Genomic DNA, 21,732 nt, shown 5'->3' on the forward strand with positions numbered 1-21,732 from the left:
AATCTTAAAAAACAAACCAAAAAATTGAGTATATAAATGACATTTTGTTTTATTTACTTGTAAATTTATTTTTCTCACTAGACTATCAGCTGCATATGGTAAGTACCATCTTGTTGAAAGAAGTTAGATGATAAATATGTGTGTGTCTGTTTGAAATGAATGATTACTGAAGGATGAATAACTAGGTTAACATTTCTATGCATTTTTCTTATCAATAATGTACATAAACATACAATTTTCATATATACTCAAAATTGGAATCTTAATGAAATACATACTATACATTTTTCACTTAACATTGTATCTTGAACATATTCTTATGTGAATAAATGCTTTAATGGTTGCATAATATTTCATTATAAGATTGTACCTGGATGATTACATAACTCTCCCCTATTGAGATTCTTATTTTCACTCTTTTCCTGATTCAGAACCACACATTCATTTAGATTGTTTCCAGTTTACTGCTATAAATTTTGTACTGATTAACACTTTTAAGCATAAATCACTGTATCTTTGATTATATTTACTCAGAAATATTTGAATTGCTGGACAGAAGTTATTATCTTCTTTAAGGCTTTTGTATAGATTGCCAAGTTGTATTACAGAAAGGTAAATTATGCTTCATTGAGGGATAATTTAAGCAATTTCATTAAGTTTTGAAACTAGTGATGGATATGACCTAATCAAAGGATCCTGGCTGGCAGAAGCAAGGGCACAGAAGTGAGAAATAGTTAAAGAGACAAGAAGTATGTATGTTGTGTTATGTTGTGTGGAGAAGAGGGATGGAGTTGGAAATCTTGGGACAGGTGAACACTAGATGAGAAGCTTTCAACTTTTTAGAACAGGTACTTGGAGCTGCTATAAGATCTTGTAAAGGAGAAGGATAAAACAGTCTCTGGAGTCTAATGTATCTTAATTCAAATTAATAACATAGTGACTTTAAGCAGGTATTTCACTAACTTAAATTTTAGCCATATTTCATTCACATTTTAAAGGATTTTCTGGTTCTCCATGCTATTCAACTACAACTGTGGCAGATTTATGAGAGCAATCTGTCTTCTCTGCTCAGATCCGTCTCTGAACTGTTTCTAACACACTGGGCAATACCATTCTGTACATAGCTTTTCTTTTCTTGGTTAAATTTATATTTATTAATAGCATGCATGATTCTGTGAAAAACAAGCTTGAACCCTAGCCATTTTGACTTCCAAGGGCAAGTGTGATCTGAGGACAACTACCTGGGGATCTGTCTCTTAAACTCCACTGTGTGTACCCCTCGGTGATGTCTAGTACCTGCCTTCAGGGGTCTGGTAGTTGGACGCTGGTGGCATGTAATCTGACCCTTTTCTCTCAAAGGGGAACAGACTGGTAAACTGGGATCCTGCGTGATGGCCTTCACATGGAGCCCCTAGGATATGAGTCACAGCTCCAACAGAGCTTCCTGTTGAGCCTCAAACACAGATCTCATGGCATCCTTCTCCATTTTGTGCTCTTGCTGCTTCTACCAGGACTATGTTTTCAGAAGCAGAGCTCTCCTCTGACTCTTCTCAAAAGGGAGCTCTACCCAAGGCCGCTGTCTTACTTTATCCAAGAACTTCACAGGGATGATAAAATCTTCAGTGGAAATTAGCTCTCCAGCCTTTTCCAGCCAACAGACCCTCTTTTTCAAATGGTCCTTCACTGCTTAGTCTTTTTCAGAATTTACCTTCTTTTGTAGAGGTTCTGATCTCATGGGAATGAATTTCCAGGTCAGTGATGAAGCTCACTGTTGGATGTTCCTAATCTGTGCCTGTCAAGTTTCCAGAGCATCCATGGCCCCTCTGGCAATGAGTGCAGAGGTCCTGACCTAGCATTTCATTAAGGAGAATCTGAAATGTTTTTTGTTTGTGCCCGGGAAGATGAGGAATCCGCCTCACTGTCCGGCGATTTCTCTAATCTTATCTGATAGATTATAGGATAAAATATGTAGGGAAATGCAAGGCATCATAATTCAGGGGAAATGGAAGCATACATTGGTTTAATATTTCCAAAATATTGTCTCTGTTACATTTTTTAAGATATGGCATTTAAGAAGTTTATCATGGCCAGAAGAAGGGAAATAATAAAGATTAGAGCAAAATTAAACAATATGGAAACAAAAAACCAGTAGAACATATAAGTGAAACTACTGGTTCTTTGAAAGAATTTTTTTTTAAAGATTTGAGAGAGAGGCAGAGACACAGGCAGAGGGAGAAGCAGGCTCCATGCAGGGAGCCTGACGTGGGACTGAATCCCAGGACTCCAGGATCAGGCCCTGAGCCGAAGGCAATGCTAAACCGCTGAACCACCTGGGCTGCTCCAATTCTTTGAAAGAATTAATAAAATTGATACCTCTAGCTAGACTTATCAAAAGAGAAAGTTCCAAATAAAATTATGAACAAAAGAGGAGAGATCACAACCAACACCATAGAAATACAAATAATCATAAGAGAATATTATGAAAAAGCATATGCCAACAAACTGGGCAATCTTAAAGAAATGGACAAATTCCTAGAAATATACAAACTACTAAAATTGAAACAGGAAGAAATAGAAAGTTTGAACAGACCCATAACTAGCAAAGAAATTGAATCAGTCATCAAAAATCTCCCAGCAAACAAAAACCCAGGGCCAGATGGCTTTCAGGGGACTTCTACCAGACATTTGAAGTTAATACCTATCCTTCTGAAACTATTTCAAAAAACAGAAATGGAATGAAAACTTCCAAACTCCTTCTTGAGGCCAACATTACCTTGATCTCAAACCCAAAGATCCCACCAAAAAGAATTACAGACCAATATCCCTGATGAACATGGATGCACAAATTGTCAACAAAATGCTAGCAAATTGAATTCAACAGTACATTAAAAAATTATTCATCATGATCAAGTGGGATTTATTCCTGGGATGCAATATTCAATAATCAATCAATATGATACACCACATTAATAAAGAATTAGAAATATATGATCCTCTCAATAGATGAAGAAAAAGCATTTGAGAAAATACAGCATCCATTCTTGATGAAAACCCTCAATGAAGTAGGGTTAGATGGAACCTGCCCCAACATCATAAAGGCCATATAGGCCATATACAAAAGATCCATAGCTTCAATGGTAAAAAACTGAGAGCTTCGTCTTCAATGGTAAAAAACTGAGAGCTTTTCTCTACAGTCAGGACTAAGATAGGGATGTCCACTGTCACTATTACTATTTAACATAGTCCTGGAAGTCTTAGCCTCAGCAATCAGACAATGAAAAGAAGTAAAAGGAATCCAGATCAGCAAGAAAGATGTCAGACTTTCAGTATTTGCTGCTGACATGATACTCTAAATAGAAAACCTCAAGAACTCCATCCCAAAATTGCTAGAACTCATACATGAATTCAGAAAAGTCTCAGGATATAAAATTGACATAAAAAATCTGTTTCATTTCTCTACACCAATAATGAAAAAGAAATCAAGGAATTGATTCCATTTGCAACTGCACCAAAACCAATAAGATAAACCTAACCAAAGAGGGAAAAGATATACTCTGAAAACTATAGAACACTTATGAAGGAAATTGAAGAGGACAGAAATGGGAAAACATTCCATGCTTATGGATTGGAAGAACAAACATTGTTGTAGTGTCTATACTACCCAAAGCATCTACACATTTAATACAATCCCTATCAAAATACCAGCAACATTTTTCAAAGAGCTAGAGAGCTAGAACAAACCTTCTTAATTTGTATAGATCTACAAAAGACCCTGAATAGCCAAAGCAATGCTGAAAAAGAAAAGCAAAGTGGGAGGCTTCATAATTCTGGACTTCAAGCTATAGTTATCAAGAGCTGTAGTTATCAAGACAGTAAGGTACTGGCACAAAAATAGACACATCAATAGAAAAGATTAGAAAACCCAGAAATGGACCTACAACTGTCTGCTCAAATAATCTTTGACAAAGCTGGCAAGAATACCCAATGGAAAAATCCCTTCAATAAATGATGTTGGAAAAACTGGAAAGCCACATGCAGATGAATGAACCTGGACCACTTTCTTAAACCACACAAAAAAATAAATTCAAAATGGATGACAGATCTAAATGTGAGACAGGAAACCATCAAAATTCATCAGTCAGTGGACATTTGGGCCCTTACCGTAAGTTTGAATACTGTTGATAATGCTGCTACAAACATTGGGATGCATGTACCCCTTTGAATCTATATTTTTGTATCCTTTGGGGAAATACTGAGTAGTGCAGTTGCTGGATCATGGAGTAGTTCTATTTTTAATTTTTTTTAAGGAACCTCCATGCTGTTTTCCAGAGTGGCTGTACCCATTCACATTCCCACCAGCAGTGCAAGAGGGTTCCTCTTTCTCCACATCCTCACCAACATCTGTTGTTCCCAGTGTTGTTAACTTTAGCCATTCTGACAAGTGTGAGGTGGTGTCTTATCATGGTTTTGATTTTCATTCCCCTGATGATGAGTGATGTCGAGCATCTTTTCATGGGTCCATTAGCCACCTGGATGTCTTCTTTGGACAAGTGTCTATGCATGTCTTCTGCCCATTTCTTAACTGGGTTATTTGGCATTTTTGGTGTAGAGTTTGATAAGTTCTTTATAGATTTTGGATACTCTCGTTTAATCTGATAAGTCATTTGCAGATATCTTCTCCTCTTTCACAGGTTGCCTCTTAGCTTTGTTGACTTTTTTTTTTATGTTTATGTAGTTTCAATAGTTGAGTTTTGCTTTTGTTTCTCTTGCCTCCAGAGACATGTCTAGTAAGAAGTTGCAATGGCCAAGGTCAGAGACGTTGCTGTGTTCTCCCCTAGGATTTTGATGGTTTCCTGTCTCACATTTAGATCTTTCATCCATTTTGAATTTATTTTTTTGTGTCGGTGTAAGCAAGTGGTCCAGGTTCATTCATCTGCATGTGAATGTCCAGTTTTCCCACCACTGTTTGTTGAAGGGACTGGTTTTTTTTTTCCATTGGATATTCTTTCCTGCTTCATTGACAATTAATTGACCATATAGTTGTGGGTTCATTTCCACATGGAATACAGTGTTGTAGAATACAGGATTTTTTTTTAATCTATCTATGATAGTCACACACACAGAGAGAGAGAGAGAGAGGCAGAGACACAGGCAGAGGGAGAAGCAGGCTCCATGCACCAGAAGCCCGATGTGGGATTTGATCCCGGGTCTCCAGGATCGCACCCTGGGCCAAAGGCAGGCGCCAAACTGCTGCGCCACCCAGGGATCCCCAGAATACAGGATTTTCATAAATATCTGTTAATACATGACCTAACTTGCCTGGGAGTTTTAGAAAATGTTGCATACATGTAAGAAACATCTGGCATTAACTGGGAGAAGGGGGGACCCTGAATTTATCTGTTGCTTATATAGGATTTACATAGTTTTTTAGTTTATAACACATTTACTCCAAAAAGTCATCTATTAGTGGAGTAATTCTAGTGAGAGAGAAAATTAGAACTTATCATAAAATAGTGTTATTCATCTATTGGAAATCTAAAGAAGCTAAGTGTAATGGGTTTCAAATCAGTCCAATTCATTTACTAACAGCCGCTCGATTATAACCTGGCCTACTGAAAATATTAAGTGTTTATGATTAGGGGCACCTGGGTGGCTCAGTTGGTTAAGCGTCTGACTTGATTTTGGCTCAGGTCTTGGTCTCCGGGTTGTGAGATGTGAGATTAAGGAAGGCTGCATACTCAGCGTGAGGGGTGGGGTCGGGGGTTCAGCTTGAGATTCTCTCTCCCTGTTCTGCTCCTCCCCCTGCTCATATGCTTTCTCTCTAGAGAAATAAAATCTTTTTTTTAAAAAGTTTATAATTAGTTAGAATAATTCCCCATTCTATCCTCAAGACCTACTCTGAAGAAAAGAAACATTAATATCATGTTTGTTAGGTTTTTTTATTATTATTACTTAAGCTTAGATACTAAGAATAGTCAGTTGTATTTTTTTTTCCTTGCAATGAGGAAAAACCCCTCATATTTTGGTTGCAGTGATTAACTTTGGTGATTCCAAAGTAATGTATACATATAACATGAATTAATGTTATAGTCTTTGGGGCATATACCTGTATGTGCCTTGAATCTTAGAGCACTTGGTTTCTGACAAAGCACTATTTTTGGTAGTGATAGAATAAGCATTTCTCATTTCTTGAATTAAATGTGTTCTTGCAAAGCCTCGTGTAAATAAAATAATCTGTAAATACATTATAAGGGGCCAAACATTTCAGGAAAATGTAGAATGAAATATTTTGTGAAATATAGCTATTGTCACTTTTCTGAAAATAAATACCAAATATTAATTTGGGTTCCTGGTGCTTCATTTCTTGTTTTGGTATTGACATGTAATTTAGTTACAATGAAATTCATTAATCAGAGCATATAATTTGATCAATTTTGACAAGTGTATACTCTGTTCCTACCACCCAAATCAAGATATAGAACATCCCACAGGAACCTGGGGGGCTCACTCAGGCTGATTTTTGATGTCAGCCTCAGGTCATGGTCTTGAGCCATGTGATGGAGCCCCCATCTCGGGCTCTGTGCTCAGGATAGAGTCTGCTTGTCCCTCTCCAGGTTCATCTCTCCTCTAGCTCTCTCTCAAATAAGTAAAATCCTTTTAAAAAGATACGGAACATTCTTATAATCTGAATGAGATTCCTTATGTACATTTGCAGTCAATCCCCTTCATACCAGACTCTAAGCATTCTTTGAGGTTTGCCTTTACTACAGTTTGGCATTATTATTTTTTTTTTTACATTTTCATGTGATAGCATCACACAGTGTGTGTGTTTCTTTGGGTCTTGGCTTTATTTAGAGCGGTGTTTTTGAAAGTCACCCATTTCTTAGTTATCCATTCTTTTTATTGCCAAGTAGCATTACTTTTTGTGTATATAGCACAGTTTGATTTTGTGTGAACTTAAAGTTCCTTGAGTAAATACTAAAGAGCACTGTTGCTGGATCATATGGTAAGACCATGTTTACTTTTATAAGGAACTGCCAAACCGTCTTCCAAAGTGGCCATACCATTTTGCAATCCCACCAGTAACAAATGAAAATTCCTATTTGTTCCACAATCTCCTCAGCATTTGATGTTGTCAGTCTTTTGGGTTTTGGCCATTCTAGTAGGTATGTAGTGGTTTTTTAATTTTTTTATGTGATGAAATCAGCTTATTCTTTTTTCATGGATTATGCTTTGGTGTGTGTGTGTGTGTTTTTTTTTTTTAAGTCACCATCAAACCCTAGGTCTAAGTTTTGTGTTTTACATTTAGGTATAGGATCCATTTTGAGTTAATTTTTGTGAAGGGTATAAAGTTTGTGTTAAGATTCCTTTTTCATTTTTTTTTTTTTTTGCATGCTGATGTCTAGTTTTTCTAGCACTTCTGTTAAAGAGACTACCTTTGCATTTGCTCCTGTATCAAGGATCAGTTGACTATGTTTATGTGGGTCTATTTCTGTGGTTTATATTCTATTCCATTCTACTTGTCTATTCTTCTATGGATATTATACTGTCTTCTTTACTGTTACTTTATAGTAATTCTTAAAGCTGTGTAATGTCAGTCCTCCAACTGCGTTCTTCAACATTGTGTTAACTATTCTGAATCTTTTGCCTTTCCATCTAAACTGTAGAATCACTTTGTTGATATCCACAAGATAGTTTGATAGAATTTTGATTTATGAATTCTGTTAAATCTATAGATCAAATTAGGAAGAACTGACATCTTGATCATATTGAATCTTCCTGTTCATGAACATAGACTATTTCTCTATTTATTTAGTTTTTCTTTGATTTTTTTTCTTCAGAGTTTTGCATTTTTTCTCATACAGGTTTTGTACATATTTTATTAGATTTATGCCTGAGGATTTCATTTTGGGGGATGCTAATGTAAACGGTATTGTGATTTTACTTTCAAAATCCACTGTTTATTGCTGGCTTATAGGAAAATAGTTAACTTTTATATATTAACCTTTTACCTTGTAACCTTGCCATAATCATTTATTAGTTCTAGAAGTTTTTTATCAATTCTTTTGGATTTTCCACATAGATAATCATGTCACTTTCAAACGAGGGCAGTTTTAATTCTTCCTTCTAATCTATGTACCTTTTATTTCCTTTTCTTGCTTATTTGCATTAGCAAGGACTTCCAGTACGATGTTGAAAAGCAGTGATGTAAGGGTCATTCTTGTTTATTATCTTAGTGGACAAACTTTGAGTTTCTCACCATTAAGGGTGTTAACTTTGGGTTTTTTTGTAACTATTCTTATCAAGTTGAAGAAGTTTTCCTCTATCTCTAGTTTATTGAGAGTTTTTATCATGAGTGGAAGTTGGATTTTATTAAATGCTTCCTCTGCATCTTTTTTTTTAAAGATTTATTTATTTATTTATTTATTTATTTATTTATTTGAGACACAGAGAGATAGAGAGAGGGGCAGAGACACAAGAAGAAGGAGAAGCAGGGTCCATGCAGGGAGCCCGACATGGGACTTGATCCTGGATCTCCAGGATCAGGCCCTGGGCGGAAGGCGGTGCTAAACCTCTGAGCCACCCGGGCTGCCCCTTTATGCATCTTTTGATAGAATCATGTGACTTTTCTTCTTTAGCCTATTAATATGATGGAACACATTGATTTTTGAATGTTGAACTGGCCTTGCCTGGGGTAAATCCTACTTGGTTGTGGTGTATAGTTCTTTTTAAACTTTTTTGTATTTGATTTGCTAATATTTGGTTGAAAATTTTTGCAACTATGTTCATGACATTATTGGTCTTTTTTTTGTTTTGTTTTTGTCTGGTTTTTATGTTAGAACAATGCTGGTCTTATAGAATGAGTTAGATATAGTCTCTCGGCTTCTGTCTTCTAAAAGCAGTTGTAGAGAATTGGTACAATTTCTTCATAAATATTTGGGAGAATTTACCAACGAACGCATCTAAGACGAGTTCTTCGTGTTTTAGAAGGCTGTTAATTATTAGTACATTTCTTTAATAGATACGCCTATTCCAATTGCCTATTTCTTTTGTGGGTTTTGGCTAGTTGTGTCTTTTGAAGAATTGATCCATTTTATCTAGGTTATCAAATTCGTGGGCATAGAGTTGTTCATAGAATTCCTGTTTATCCTTTTAATGTTCATGGGATCTGTATTGACGTCACCTCTTTAATACATGATATTAGTGATTTTTGTTCTTTTTAAAAAATTGTTAACCTTGTTAGAAGCTATCAGTTTTATTGATTTTTTCAAAGAACCAGCTTTTAATTTTGCTGATTTTCTCTGTTGATTTCCTATTTTTAATATCCATTGATTTCTATTCAAATCTTTATTATATCTTTTTCTTTGCTGACTTTGTGTTTAAATTGCTCTTCGTTTTCTAGTTTCCTAAGATGGAAACTTAGATGATTTATTTTAGATATTTCTTCTTTCCTAATGTGTGCATTCAATGGTATAATTTACCCACTGCTTTCAATGAGTCCTACACATTTTGATAAATTGTATTTTCATTTAAATTTAGTTCAAAGTATTTTGAAATGTCTCAAGATTTCTTCTTTGACCTATCTGTTATTTATAAGAGTGTTGCTTAATCTCCAAATATTTGGGGGATTTTCCAGCTATTTTTCTGTTACTGATTTTTAGTTTGGTGCCACTGTAATCTAAGAGCGGACATTTGTGATTTTTATTTCTTAAATTTGTTAAAGTGTGTTTTATGGCTTAGAATGTGATCTATTTTGGTAAATGCCCATGTGAACTTGAGAAAAATGTGTATTTTATTGTTGAATGAAGTTACTTATAGATTATCTGATATATCCGGTTGATTGATAGTATTGTTCAGTTCAACTATCTCCTTTTCCATCTTCTGGATCTGTCCATTTCTGATAGAAAGTGTTGTAATAGTGGATTCATCTATTTCTCTTTGTAGTTCTATCCGTTTTTACCTCATATATTTTGATTCTCTATTTTTAGGTGCATACACAATAAAGATTGTTGGGTCTCTTTGGATAATTACCCCTTTATTATTATATAATGCTCTTCTCTCTTCCTGACAATTTTCCTTGCTCTGAAGAGGTTTTAGTTCAACTTTATTTTCTCAGTGAAATAATAAACATGACTAATTATTGAGACTAATATGAGAAATGGTGTGCTGAAGGAGAAAGAAGACAATCTGAAAGAGTCACATTGGAGAGTGGAAAATAATTCTTCTTGCAACCATTTTAAGTGCTTTGTTTGGTTTTAGTCAGAGAGTTAGAGTTAGCCAGGATAGGGATTTTTCAGGTAGGTACGGTAAAGAAAAAGGAGAATGATTGTGACAAGTGAAAATCATTATAAATTATAAATTCTGAATTATTCCTCGCTATAGGAAAATATAAAATTTTATTTTATGATACTAGTATAATGCTGACATCTAAGCCCAATTGATATTATACCAAAATTTTTAAAAATGAACACTTTTACATGAATACATATGTCTAGGTACAATATTACGTAAGAAAGCACAACAGTTTTGTCAAAGGATAATCCCTATGACCTGAGTAAAAATCTATTCTAGGCATAGTAGGGTAATTAAATACCAGAAAAATCAATCAATATAATTTATTACATCAATAAATTAAGGCTCAAAAAGGCTATATTAGTATATCAATAGGTAATGAAAATGGGCCTAAATATATTTTCAATATTGTTGTGATTTACTAAGTTTCATTCTTTAAAAAAAATTTTTGAATATAGTTCATATATAATGTTCCATGAGTTTCAGGTGTACAACATACTGATTTAACATCTCTATATATACATTATGCTGTGCTCACCACAAGTGTAGCTACCATCTGTCATCACACATTATTACAGTATACTAACTGTATTCTCCATGCGGGGACTTTTATTCTCCTGACTTGTTTATTCCATAACTGGAAGCCTATAACTCCCACTCCTGTTCACCCATTTCACCCATCTCCCCACCGCCCTCCCTTTGGCAAGCATCAATTTGGTCTCTGCATTTACAGGTCTGATTCTGCTTTTGGTTTGTTTGCTTATTCATTGTTTTTGTTTTTTAGATTCCACATGTAAGTGAAATTATATGGTATTTGTCTTCTCAGTATGACTTATTTCACTTAGCATAATACCCTCTAGGTCCATCCATGTTTTTGTGGATGGCAAGATACCATCCTTTTCTTAGGCCAAGTGATACTCCATTGTGTGTGTGTGTGTGTGTGTGTGTGTGTGTGTGTGTGTGTGTGTACTACACACTACATCTTTATTCATCTATCAGTAGATACTTGGGTTGCTTCCCTATCTTGGCTATTGTGAATAATTCTGTAATAAGGACACCTGGGTGGCTCAGTGGTTGAGTGTCTGCCTTCAGCTCAGGGCATGACCCCAGGGTCCTGGGATTGAGTCTCACATTGGGCTCCCCACAGGGAACATGCTTCTCCCTCTGTCTATGTCTCTGCCTCTCTCTGTCTCAAGAAAAAAATATTTTAAAAAATAAATTCTGTAATAAACATAAGGATGCATATATTTTGTTGAATTAGTGTTTTCATTTTCTTTGGGTAAATACCCAGTAGTAGAATTACTGGATCGTATGCTATTTCTATTTTTAGTTTTTTAAAGGAACATCTATATTGTTTTTCACAGTGATTGTACCAATTTACATTCCCACCAACAGTGCATAAGGATTCCTTCTTCTCCATATTCTCACCAATATTTGTTATTCCTTGTCATTTTGATTTTAGCCATTATGACAGGTGTAAGTCGATAATCTCATTGTGCTTTTAATTTGCATTTTCCTGATGATGAATGATGTTGAGCATCTTTTCATGTCTCTGTTTGCCATTTGTTTTTTTGTTTTTTGTTTTTTAAAAGATTTTATTTATTCATTCATGACAGACACAGAGAGAGAAAGGCAGAGACACAGGGCTGGGCTGTGGCAGCGCTGAACCACCTGGGCTGCCCCTCTGTTTGCCATTTGTATGTCTTCTTTGGAAAAATGTCTATTCAGATCCTCTGCCTATTTCTAGAAATTGGATTGTTTTTGTTTTTTAATGTTGAGTTATGTAGGTTGTTTATATATTTTGGATGTTAACCCCTTATTGGTACATTAATTATAAATACTTTCTCCCCTTCAGTAGGTTGTTTTTTCATTTTGTTGATGGTTTCCTTTGCTTTGCAAAAGCTTTTTATTTTGTTGTAGTTTCAATAGTTTATTTTGCTTTTGTTAACCTTTACCTCAGGACACATATATAGAAAAATGTTGCCATGGCTGATGTCAGAGAAGTTACTAGCTGTGTTCTCTTCTAGGACTTTTATGGTTTCAAGTTCAACAGTTAGGTCTTTAATACATTTTGAGTTTATTTTTGTGTATGGTGTAAGAAAGTGGTCCAGTTTCATTCTTTTGCATGGAGCTGTCCAGTTTCCCCAGCACCATTTATTGAAGATACAGTCTTTTCCGCTTTATAAATTCTTGCCTCCTTTTTCATAGATTAAGTGACTATATAAGTGTTTTTTTTCCTGACCTCTCCATTCTGTTTCATTGATCTTCGTGTCTGTGTTTGTGCCAGTACCATACTGTTTTGATTACTACAGCTTTGTAGTATATACTGAAGTTTAGAATTGTGAAACCACCAACCTCGTTAATTTTTTTCAAGATTGCTTTGGTTATTTGGTGTCTTAAGTGCTTCCACAAAAATTTTAGTATTATTCTAGTTATGTGAAAAATTCTGTTGGTATTTTGATAGAGATTGCAATGAATCTGTAGATTGCTTTGGGTAGTATGGGCATTTTAACAATATTAATTTTTCTAATCTATGAACATGGAATATTTCTCCATTTGTTTGTGTCACTTTCAATTTCTTTCATCAGAATCATATACTTTTCAGAGTATAGATCTTTTACCTCCTTAGCTAAGTTTATTCCTAGGTACTTTATATTTTTGGTGCAATTGTAGATGGAATTGTTTTGTTAATTTCTCTTTCTATTGCTTTGTTCATAGTGTATTGAAAAGCTACTGATTTCTGGGTATTAATTTAGTATCCTGCAACTTTATTAAATTCATTTATCATTTCTAATAGTTTTTTTGCTGGAGTCTTTAGGGTTTTCTATATATAGTATGTCATCTGCAAATGGTGACAGTTTAACTTCTCCCTTACCAATAAGGATGCCTCTTCTTTCTTTTTTTCTTATCTGTTTGCTGTGGCTAGGATTTCCAATACTATATTGAATAAAAGTGGGGAGAGTGGACATCTTTGTCTTGTTTTGATTTTAGAGGACAAGCCCTTCAGTTTTTCATCATTAAATATGATGTTAGCTGAAGGTCTTTCATATATGGACTTTAATATTAAAATGTGTTTCCTCTAAACTCACTTTGTTGAAAATCTTATAATTATGAATGAATGTTGAATTTTGTAAGACTTTTATTATGGGAATTTTAATAAGTATTCTTGATTTGCTTAGCACCATGTTCTCTCTGTCTATTTAAGACAACCGATTTGCTGTCTAAAAAATGTTATCTGATCAATTTCCTTATCCATAAAATGGAGATTAGAGTAATGAGTGGAGATAACATGCCTAACTTAAGTTGTTATGACTTAAATAATATGCTATGTTCAAAATATACTCTAAGGATTAAAGCATTATACATATTGTATATTCAATATATTTCATTATTTGTATAAATTAAAGTTTTATACAAGTATATAATTCTTTTTATCACAGATATAGGAATTATTGCAATTATAAAAATAACTACATATATCTGTAGTTATCTTGAATTTATGGGCTCACCACCTGAATTTTAACAATTTAATGTTACCTCAAAATTATATTACAGTATGACATTTTATATTTATTTTACTAGACTGAAATAATTTCCTTGTTGAGTAAGCCTACAAGTACCAAGAATGCAGCACTTTAAACTGTGCACTGTGGTTAAAACTGAAATTTCTAAGCATTATAGACTGTAACTATTGAATTTAACTTAATTATACATTAGAATTATTAAACTGATCTGAATTATAAAATTGTGTGATGTTTTGAATTATCAAGGTTTTTTTATTAGAGCCAGATTTGTAGAGCACCCATTGAATTGCCAAGCATAAGGTCATTCAGTGATTATTATGATCTTTATGTCATTCAGAAAATTTTAGAAAAATGTAGTAATGAAGTAAGAATATATATATTTGGAAACTTAAACTCTTATAAAATAAGGAACATTTATTTTCAGCTCTTAGAAAAATTCCATTAACATTTTAATTTTAATTTTATTAAAGATTATTTTAATATAATTGCTGAAAATTTTTGTGACTACTTATTAATATTGAGAATATAAAACTTGAGGGACACCTGGATGGCACAATCTGTTGAGCATTCAATTCTTGGTTTCAGCTCAGGGTGTGATCTCATGGTCGAGGGATCGAGCCCTTAGAGCTCCATGCTCTGTGTGAAAGTCTGCTTAAGATTCTCTCTCCTTCTCCCTTTGCCCCTTCAGCTCATGCTCTCTCTTTCTCTCTCTGAAATTTAAATAAATAAATAAATAAGTAAATAAATAAATAAATATTTTCAAAAAAGTTTAATACTTGATTCCTAAACCTATAATTGTCAGGGGCCTTCATTTTAAAGATTGATATACTGAGATCCAGAAAAGTTAACGTGCTCACTCAGTTCATAGAGCTAGTTTGTGGCAAATCTAGTATTAGAATCTAGTTTTCCTGATTGTCATCTCATCTTATTTTATTTTATTTTACATCACATTCTTCTCAAATTCATCATATTCCCTAAGGTCTGGGCTCCACATGAATATATATTCTGCATATTTGGATTTATTTGCTTTGTTTATTTGGGGGTGGTCCAGAGAGCTAGATAAAGTGCTGTGAAAATTCAACTTTCACAGGCTATTAGACTAACTCCTAATTCACACCACTTATGTATTTGTTCTTAGAATGCTCCATTCACTTCTTTTTAACTCCACCAAGTCTTATTTATATAAGAATATTTGGATATAATAATAACCTAGCTATAGAAAGCCCTTGGGAAAGCTCTATAATTATTGAAATGATAAAGTCCCTTTGAGAAAAATCATTTTCTGAGTGATAGTATTCCCTAGTGTTGGATCAAATCACTTTGAATAAATGAGACCTCAAAATTCAGAAACATCGGGATCCCTGGGTGGCGCAGCGGTTTAGTGCCTGCCTTTGGCCGGGGGCGCGATCCTGGAGACTCGGGATCGAATCCCACGTCGGGCTCCTGGTGCATGGAGCCTGATTCTCCCTCTGCCTGTGTCTCTGCCTCTCTCTCTTTCTCTCTCTGTGACTATCATAAATAAATAAAAAATTAAAAAAAAAATTCAGAAACATCTTCAAACGTAGAATGCAAAGATAGGAAACATGTTTGTATAGTATATTTGGCCCCTTCTGTGTTTCCTCATCACAGCATTCTCAAATATTTATCTGAGACTTAGATAGAAATAATACCAGTCTATACAGACTGGATGCTTATCAGACACTACCTTCTCATACTGTGATTCTAACATCTTTTAATCGTTATAAATATAGAACAGAATTGTTTTGACCAAAATTTAAATAGTATAGGCAGTACCAGTTCTTGAGTCTTTAAGGTCTTTTTTGAGGTTGAGGGGGAAGAAAGGTGTGGTTAAGCTAGATTTTAAAAACATCTTAACTCACATGCATTATTTTCAAAAAAAGACATTTAGAAAGTTGAGATTTTATAATTACAATAATTTACTATTACATTATAAAGTCTTCATAGTCTAAAAGTATAATGCATAGAAGAGCTGTATATTATACTTTAATATGAAATGTAAATTTCTTAAAAATCTCTTAAAATATAAATTTAGTTTGTAATGCTGTATGAGGTTTGCTTTTAAGGAAAGCCTCAGGAAAAAAAAAAAGGAAAGCCTCAGCAATTTTAAAAAATAAATTTGAGAACTACTTGGCAAAATGCCTAATAAGCTCTATTTTATCTCCTTTGGAAAATATGATTTTTTTCATATTTTTATAGATTTATTTGCCTAACATAAAAGAGAATTTAGATATATTATTAAGCCTATCTTAAAAATTGATCATTAAAGTATTATGCATTATATGTACTTTTATAATGTACATGTATGTACTTTTATAAGGCATATTAATACTCAACTTTCGTATCGCGTTCAAACATACAGAAGTAGAGAATGAGCTTTCATGTACAAATCACTCAGCTTCATCAGTGATCAACATTTTGCCAATCTTATTTGATTTATCCTTTCTTTTTTTTGAAGCAAACGTCAGAGAATATTAACAATTACTAATTAATATCATTCACTATACAAATCATATTAAAATTTCCTCAATTGTGAGATGAGCAACATTTTCAATATAACAGGCTGAATCTTCACCTGATCTGGTAAGTCAAAGATGTCCAGAGAGGAGAAAATAGATCTGAGGTAGAGGGCTCACACCATTTCTGGCTTCGTGGTAAACAACAACAGAAATAACATTCAAAGTTTAAAAATCCTTATTTTGCAATCCCTGCAAGAGCAGTCTAACAATGGGTGGGTATGTCATGTGTATTTGTATCCTTACAGGGTATGATGATGGTAAGTAACATCCTTATGAGAGGTTGAGCAACACACCCCACAACCTTGTTGCTGGATGGGGTTACCTGGGAAACCAACTCCAACAACAATGAGGGTATGGGAGGCTTATAAAGAGTGCTGTTGACATCACCTGTAGAAGGGAAGTGAAAGAAAGGAGGCAGGATTGGACAGAGGGAGAAGTTGAGATGGTAAGCTGTCTTAACAGACACCTCAGCCAACCCTATGGAAAATTCTAATCAGGGACAACGGACCTTTTGATCAGTCAGTCACTAGGAGCTAGTCACCCTGGAATGGGGTGGATAGTGGGGGAGGAGGTTCTCTTCAACCAAGGCAGCCCCATAGGGACTGTAGGGAGAGTATTCCATCAGCAATACTCTAAACAGCTTGAAGAATAGATCCTTCCTTCCTGAAATGGAATCTGGACAGCATGTCAGAACATCCACTCCAAACAGTTTTTTAACAGGAAAATTTGTTCCTATATTTTAAGTAGGAAGTTATCAAATATCTTTATATACCAGGTATTTTACACACATTATCTTTAATCTTTACAACAACTCTGTAAGATAGCTGTTATTATTTTCAAGCTAAGGAATCTGAGAGAGGAGGTAGCTTCTCCAAGGTTACACAGCTGGTAGACATGCAAGAATTGAGATTTCAATGAAAGTCTGACTCCTAGCTCTTTCCACTAGGCAGCACAGCTGCTAGCTGAACTGCTCTGTCAGTGTGCCTATAATTAAAGCCCTCAGACAGCACATCCATTATTTCTTTACTTTTTGCTTTTTTTCCACCAGTTAGGTTAGCAATGTATGTTTTTAAAATTTAAAGTCATGTTTATTTAAGACTCTCCAAACCTATTTGAAATTCAAGTGAAGCAATTCAAAGTTGAGTAGATTTCCTGAACAGGTTGGAACATGTTCTCTATACTTCTTTAGAGCTTTATTGAAAGAAGGAGATAAAAACAAAAAACAAAACCCTCCAAAAAGCTAACCAAAGACATATTAATGTCTCTGTGATGATTTTTCCTTTGGATTTGTGCCACTTTGGAGAAGAGACACTAGTTAATTGGTATGAATCATTGTAACCATTATTCCTGGCCTTTCAAGCTACTGAATGGGAGTAGGAGAGCTAAGATCTATTCATGAATCCTGCAGTATTCCTCCCAGAGTGATCTATGGAGAACCACTTAACCTGCTGTATGCTTTGGTTTTCTTTCTTTTTTTAAAATATTTTATTTATTTATTCATGAGAGACACACACACACACAGAGGAGAGGGAAAGAGAGAGAGAGAGAGAGAGAGAGAGAGAGAGAGAGAGGCAGAGACACAGGCAGAGGGAGAAGCGGGCTCCCTGCAGGGAGCCTGATGTGGGACTCAATCCTGAGACTCCAGAATCAGCCCTGGGTGGAAGGCAGGCACCAAACCACTGAGCCACCCAGCGATCCCTGCTTTGGTTTTCTTACTTGAAAATGACTGTAATAATGTCTACCTTTCCCTTACATTATTTAATTTTCTGCTGAAGACATTTGCTTATTTAATAATAAGTAGTAATTAAAAAATATGGAAGTATAAGTGTGTGTGGTTCCCCCTCCCCTCTCCTTGCCTTTTTTTTTTTCAATTCCAGTGTGGCTAACATACAGTGTTGTATAGTTTCAGGTGTACAATATAGTGATTCAATAATTCTACATATTGCCCAATGCTCATCAAGATAATTCCCTTACTTTAGGGGCAGCCTGGGTGGCTCAGCGGTTTAGCACTGCCTTCAGCCCAGGGTGTGATCCTGGAGACCCAGGATCAGGATTGAGTCCCACGTCAGGCTCCCTGCATGGAGCCTGCTTCTCCCTTTGCCTGTATCTCTGCCTCTCTCTGTGTGTGTCTCATGAATAAATAAATAAAATATTAAAAAAAGATAATTCCCTTACTTTAAATAACAATTATATATAAACAGATTAGAGGTTTTGTGAACGCTTTGAAGCAACTCCTTAAGAACATGATGTTTCTTAACACTTTCTGTTAGCTAATCAAATTTGTTAATTACTATCCCTCTACTAACTTTCTTAAAGAGCATAAAAATCCATAGAAATTATTGCAAATAAAACTATAAGCAAACTCACTAATACATAACTGAACATTTTGTCAGCAGCCAAATGATCTGTGTAAGTTTATTTATTAGAAAGGGATTAGAAAGATATGCTAAATAGAATAATGACCCTCAAATATGTCCATATCTTAATTTTCAAAACCTGTGAAATATTACCTTACATGACACAAGGGGCTTTGTAAATATGATTCAGCTAATGATTTGGAGATGGGAATATTATCCTGGGTATCTAGGTGGGCTCAATGTAATCACAAATTATAAGATGGAGATAGGAATATCAGAATACAAGAGAGATTGAGAATGCGATGCTTATGACTTTGAAGGTAGAGGAAGGGACCATGAGCCAAGGAGTGCAGTTCACTTTTAGAAGCTGGAAGAGGCAAGAAAATAGATTCTCCTGGAAACTGCAGAAGGAATGCAGCCCTAATGACACTTTGATTTTAGTCCAGTGAGGCTTCTGAGTTTTAGAACTATAAATAATAAATTTGTGTTTTTTGGGCAGCCCTGGTGGCGCAGCGGTTTAGCGCCGCCTGCAGCCCAGGGCGTGATCCTGGAGACCCCGGATCAAGTCCCACATCGGCCTCCCTGCATGGAGCCTGCTTCTCCCTCTGCCTGTGTCTTTCCCTCTCTCTCTCTCTCTCTCTGTGTCTCTCATGAATAAATAAATAAAATCTTTAAAAAAAAGAACTTTAAAAAATTTTTGTGTTTTTTAAAGCCAATAAATTGTGGTAAGTTTTTATAGCAGCGATAGGAAACTAATGCAACAACACTGTCATTTCATAGCCAGTGGATCTTGGTCTATATAAAATAAGTTGTCCTTGTTAAGTCTGAGAACCACATCTGGAAGGAGGTGGGGTAAATTAGGGTGTGTGTGCCTCAGGTTGCCTTAAAGTCCTCTATCCATTTCCAGGTTAAGGGCAGTCTCAACTGATAAGCTCTTTTCTAGAAGGTTTATCTGATAACCGTTTCTTGATGAGTTAAAGTGTAGAATATGAGCAGTAATGTTCCTCTAATAATTTCTTAGGAAATCCTTCCTATTGACTTTTCTGTTCCACTAAGACCACAAGATGACTGGCTGCTCTTCAGTGTGTCATTATCTTGGTCCCAATACCTTTATCAGGAGTATCTGATGGAGACCTCTCTTTCTCTTCTGAATGTCTCCTGTTACTTCAAAATGAGAATTCTTTAGAAACCTTTTTATCCTCTTTCTTTGGCTCATTTCTACCACTGACATTCCCTGCTGTTAAACCAAGGCTGTTTAGCATCACTTGGAAAAAGTCATACAACCATAAAGATATATTTAAGAAAAACTATGATCTATAAGTAGATATGTATTTGTGTATGTATGTATATGCATGTCATGATGGGGGAGTGGGGAGTGACAATTTGCTTCCCAACTCAAAGGGATATATACATATAAAGTGATTTCCAGAGATGACTTAGGCCCTTAATCAGTTGACTTTTGAGTTAATCAAGGAGAATTTTACCTGATAAGCTTGACCTAACCACATGAGCTTGACCTAACCACATGAGCTCTTTAAAGAGAGTTGTTCTCCTACTGGCCTAGAAGAAAGCAAGCTCATGTTACAAATTGCCTATGTCTAGGAGAGAGGCATCTGTAGAAACTAAGAGCCTCAATGCTAGAGTTGCAAGAAACAAAATTCTTCCAATTACCTGAATGAGCTTAGAAGGGAACCCTAAGCTTTAGATGAAAATCACAGACCTGTAGCCCAGCCCATACTCTGAATGCAGCATTGGAGCAGAAGAGCAGAGATTGATCTCAGCCACGCCCAAACTCCTGAGTCAGAAAAACTGGTAGAAAATAACTGAGTATTATGTTAAAGCACTAAGTTTGTTATAATTTGTTATGCAGCAATAGAAAAGTAGTATAGATTTTGATATCAAGAGAGGTGCACTGTTATAACATATACCTAAAATGTAGGAGTAGCTTTAGGATTGGGCAATAGACAGAGCCTATTGGAAAAAAATTGAGGAGCATAAGAGAGAAAGCATGAATCACTGTGAACACTCTTAGAAACGTGGACTTTGAGAACAATGCCTTGAAGGGCTCAGAGGTCAGTAGCATATTGTTAGAAACTGGAGGAAGAGGGATCCTTGTTATTTGCTAGCAGAAATATTAATGAAATTGTGTAACATGTGAGACATTGTGAAATATGAATTTGCATATATAGCTGAGGAGTTTTCCAAGCAAAGTTTCAAAGATGCCGCCTGATTTCCTCTTGTTGCTTATAATAACATGTAAGCAGAGAGAGAAAAATTGAAGGAAGAAACATTAAACAAAAGTGAACTTGGACTGAATGATTTTGAAAATTCTCAGCCTCTCCAGATGGTAGAAGATGCTAAAATTCAGAAATGGCTGCCAAAAGTACAGCATCAAGAAATAGCTAAGTGTGTGACCATACTTTTTTTTTTTTTTTTTTTTTTTTTGCTAAAACCTCAGAAAGATCAAAATGTCAGAGTATTGAGTTGCACAAAGATTTTTTTCAAGAGATTAATGGTGTGCCTCCCTGATTTTTTCTTTTTTTTTTTTTATTGGAGTTCAATTTGCCAACATATAGCATAAAACCCAGGACTCATCCCGCCAACTCCCTGATTTTTTTGATCAGACCAGAGGACCTCTCGAATTTTAAGGGCATTGTCTATCCTTCAGCCTTCTCTGCAGGAGTCCAAGACCTAGAAGAGGAATCCTCTTGAAAACATTTGTAGATATGGCTTTTCTCTACTGGAGTAAATTCTCATGAAATCCGTGGAAGACCCATAAAGATCTTTAGAAATTTATATCAGCAAGAATATTGCTAGCCTTGTCTGAAAGGGACAGAGAGAGTAACAAAAGGAAAAGAGGCTGTTGGATTCCCCCAAATTCTACTGGCAGGAAGCAGGCTAATAAAACTTCAGGGCAACAAACATGTGCTACCTTTCGTAAAATAAGGAAACATGACCTAGAGGCTGACTCAAGAAGGACAGAGACTTCAGAGAATGGAGGGGAGAGCCAGGGAAGATTAT

The 21,732-nt window shown here is 35.2% G+C and overlaps 1 protein-coding gene and 1 pseudogene across 13 annotated transcripts in view; one reads left to right on the forward strand and one right to left on the reverse strand.

The window, feature by feature from the left end:
* ANKS1B (ankyrin repeat and sterile alpha motif domain containing 1B) overlaps positions 1–21,732 on the forward strand; it is a 1,017,748-nt gene that overhangs the window by 312,173 nt on the left and 683,843 nt on the right. The window lies entirely within an intron of this gene.
* LOC121481351 lies at positions 1,195–1,759 on the reverse strand (annotated as a pseudogene).

Source organism: Vulpes lagopus, chromosome 23 (genome assembly GCF_018345385.1).
Source record: "Vulpes lagopus strain Blue_001 chromosome 23, ASM1834538v1, whole genome shotgun sequence".
Lineage (NCBI taxonomy): Eukaryota > Metazoa > Chordata > Mammalia > Carnivora > Canidae > Vulpes > Vulpes lagopus.